Genomic DNA, 4,469 nt, shown 5'->3' with positions numbered 1-4,469 from the left:
GTTGTGCAAACAACCACTAGCCCATATGCTAAAATGGCTACATGTTTCTTCTTTAAGATTAGAATGATAAGTAAGAATCATAAGATTAGACCCTTAAACAGTAAAACTAGCTACCAATATGCCATGAAAAAGCCCAATAAATTGGCCCAATAAGACTACTAACATATGGACCGAGACTACAAATTTCACAACAAATCTGAAACACCACTAGTCCACTAAGATGTCCATCTTACAAAGTCAAAATAATTAGGATTAAAGATTAATATAATGATATAGTCTATTAGTCTTACTCATTAAGATGTTCCTTTCTCTAGAATGAAGCAGCTCAACCAAGATATTGTACTACTGGTGACTGGTCTACTGTAGTAGGATTTGATTCTAGATACCAAATAAGTCTTAATTTTATGAGTCAAAATAAATCTTATGAGTATTAATCATATAAAAGCAAGTTAGAAGGACACAATAATCAACAAAGTGTTGGCTCACTTGGTAGTTGGTAGGATTCCAAACCCAGACTCTCCCCTTTACTTCTAAGTATGTAGCCCGTAAATATATGCTGAACTAAAAACCGCGAGTATTGAGGTCTGATCAGAGTCTTATCAATTAAAAATAAAGTGGACACAACAACAACAAAAAGACGAAAGGATCTTATATGTAATTTTTTAAAATGTTGAATGTGCCATTTTTGGTTCACTTTCAATTGTTATACCCATTACATTTTTAAAGCTTAATTGGTGTTAAGTATTGGTCAATTTTTTATAAGTCTTGTCATGAAGGCAAAGTTCAATATATTATAGCACAATATGTTCTGGCCTTGAAAAAAACCCTAAAACATACAAGTACTTATTTTCAAAGAGAGTATATGTATGAGTGATATTATTTATCGTTATATTATATTTGCAAGAAAATACATCTAGATAATGACATGCACTTAGATAATAGTGTTCATTGCTTGTGGGATACTATCATACTAATATACAAAAATACAACACCAAACCTATAACTACCCATGAAATATGGGAACTCAAGTAATATAAGATAATAAAAGTCTCAAATGTGTTTCAAAAAAAAAAAAAAAAAAATAAAATAAAAGTCTCAAATGAAAGACCAAAAGAAATTAATAAGCATGAAAACAAGTCACTTTAAGCACCAAATTAAAATATAATATACGGAGTTGTAAGAATCTCGTAAATAATGAAAAATCATTATGTATAATTAAGAAATAACATATTCATGTGAAATTCTGTTAATTAGATCTGATCTGTCGCGATGTGTAATTTTTAATATGAATCTTTTGATAATTTTCTATGACGCGTAAATGAATTGAAGATATTGATGCTATAATATGTATACAGAAAAATGCGCAGAGTAATAAGGGCCTATTATCTTCAGGTTATTTTCAGTTTAGTTTTGTTCAGCTTCAAACAGTTCAGTTCAGTTCAATTTAATTTTTAATTTTATTCTCTCATAAAATATTCATTTCAGTTCAGTTCAACTCTAATCAGTTCAGTTTAGTTCAGCTCAATTCGACCAAAATCAAAACATGCCCTAAATGTAACCAACAAACAGAGACCAAAGAAAAGAAATTAAAAAAAAAAGTGTTGACAAATAACAAGTGAGATTTGAAGAGCACTTTGACGGGCAAGGTAGCTTTCAAACTACTAAAATTTCTGTCTTCTAATACTATTATTAACGACCTATACACTATTGATTCCAACTAAGAATTATATGTGTTGTTTTCCATCAAAAAAGATTTGATAAAAGTCAGTAACGAACTCACCAAACTTTGGGTTTGATTATATTTGTTAGTTTGCTAAGTTTTTCGTTCACCTATCTTAGTCTAATGTCTTGTAATTCCTCGTTTTATCAAATAGTGCGTAACATTTTGTTAATTTTATATCTAAGTCTTTGTATATGGGCAATATATAGCACTATGTAGGTTAGTTTCAACGAGAATATAGAGTAATTAATCATTACACTTTAGACATAATTATCGCATGAATCATTAATCCCTTGTGCATGAAGATTTTGTAGTAATGCTTGTTCTTTTCATTTCAAATCTTAACTACAGTTTGGATGTTATTGTCAAAAGATGTTAATCATAATGTCAATTTGTTCCAATTTTCCATACATTGGCACAAATTGACGGGAGTGCCGCTCTATTAGGGATGGAAATAAGGGAGCCAATCCAGACATATAAATCAAACCGCGTCTCTCTAATGATTTGACAACTGATTATATTGGCTAGTTGGACTAATACCATGTTCTTTTGGACTTCTTTGTTGTTCAATTGCAATAAATTCGTAAAAGTTACTCGTATAAAGATAGGGTCTGATTAACTAATAAAGATTTTCCTTGACATGATAATGTAAATTGCGTCGATATATATATAAAATGTACACAAGTAGTTTGGTATGGGGGATGAATTAACTAGAGTGAATAACAATGTAATTTATTTAACTTCAAATTGAAAAAAATGGTTTTGTGAGGATTTAGTTACAATGGAAATAAAGAAGTTTAAAAGTAAAAGATTTTAGATGATGGGGACCATGGGGTGCTTTAAATTGTTATGAAAATGTGATTGTTAGCATATATATATGTCATCTTTGCTATCTATCGTCATACAGTAACACCATATGATAAGAGTACCATTTCATTAACATATACCTACATATCCCGTAAACAGAAAATGAAAGAAAGTTGTCAATTGGTAGAAATGGTAGCACCACGTTACATACTCGTTAAGTTGATGCATGTAATTAAAAATTTAGGATGTTCGATCCTTTACTCCCGTTGATGGAATCTCTAATAATTCTAATATAATTGGATTGGTCAAGAATTGCAATTTGTACAATTTGTTGATGTTTCTATGGTAGTTGGCATACTTGATACGCATTAAGCTAATAGGAACTAGTTTATGCATAATTTAGCTAATGAAATTTACTAATGACTAGCATATAGGAGCAATTCATTGTCATTACGCAACATCACTATATTTTTATAGAAAATCAAAGAAAGAATCTTTAGATTCGCTACTAAAGTCATTGCCAGTTCAATTTTTTACCTAATGATTTTGATATTTCTTGTGTATATTCTCCAATTTGGCTAAGACTTGCACCTTTTATTTGACATGGTAAATTTAATTTGCTGATTATTTTTACAAATTACAATACCTCATTTCGGCTCATTCTAAAATTCTAGATTTACTTTCTACTACCTAGTTATTTCCATGAACATACACATACATGCAATATTTCATACATTCCGGCTAACGTAGGCTCTTTTACCACTACTACTTGAAATGATAAACATGATAGAAATTACTCAAAGAAAATTCTTAGTGGTATAAGATTTGGTTTATACAATATTAATTATTGATCAACTATAAATTTGTTGATGTAAAATCGGTATGAATAAAAAAAAACACTAATTAAGTAAAATGTTGGGTACGCTCAATGACATATCGCTAAATAATCTATAGTCAGACCATCACTTATTTTGCTAAAATAGGTACAAACGTTAAAACACGTGGTGGAATGAAAAACAAGTAACCAGCTAAACTCACTAAAAGTTGCGTGAGCTAAGCATTTCAATCGGATCATCCACCACGCGACACAAACTAAAATAATAAATTCAATTGATCAAAAACCAATTGTCAAAACTATGTAACGCGTCATATGAGAAACAATATAGTGCCAAAACCTTCTAAAAGTTCATAAGTAGATAAAATAAAAGTATAATCTAATTGTAATACTATAGTCTATATCAAGTTGTTTGAAAAAGATAGCTAGGATTACTATTGAAAATTATGGACAGGCTACCTAATTAAAGGGAAAAATCCATAATAATATTATATTATTGTTACAAGAATTATTATTTGATCCGCCAAAAGACCACTGGTTGTTAACTAAATTGCAGATACGAATTTTTGTTGAGGCTAACCAATTGTAAGTGTATTCAATTATTGGAATCTTTAGCTAGCTAAGCTAGATTAGCTAGCATAGTATGAAACATGACGTTCACACCTTTCTTTTTAAGGTATATTTGGCTTGATTCATTAATCACTATAATTAGTTAGAAATTAGCTATTTATTATTCATTAATCACTCGAATTTTGAATAGAAGTAGTTCTCCTGCTTGTTTGATTGATGTAAAAAATTATACTCCGTAACATGTAAAAAATACAGAGAAGTAGTACAGAGTTATTTAATTAATAAAAACATAATAAAATTACACTTTACTAGAAACATAATAAAAACATGAAAATTTGCACTTCATTAACATTTTCACTTTCCTGTGAGGTCATGAAATAGAGGAAGTATTGAATTAGATAGGGTCTGTTCTCTTCAGTTTATTTTCAGTTCATGAGTTCAGTTCAATTCAGCTCCAATAAGTTCAGTTTAGTTCAATTCAGCTCTAATAAGTTCACTTTAGTTCAATTCCAATAAGTTTAGTTCAGTTCAGTTCAA

Source organism: Chenopodium album, chromosome 8 (genome assembly GCF_948465745.1).
Source record: "Chenopodium album chromosome 8, dcCheAlbu1.1, whole genome shotgun sequence".
Classification (NCBI taxonomy): Eukaryota; Viridiplantae; Streptophyta; class Magnoliopsida; order Caryophyllales; family Amaranthaceae; genus Chenopodium; species Chenopodium album.
Note: the sequence above shows the minus strand (reverse complement) of the source record.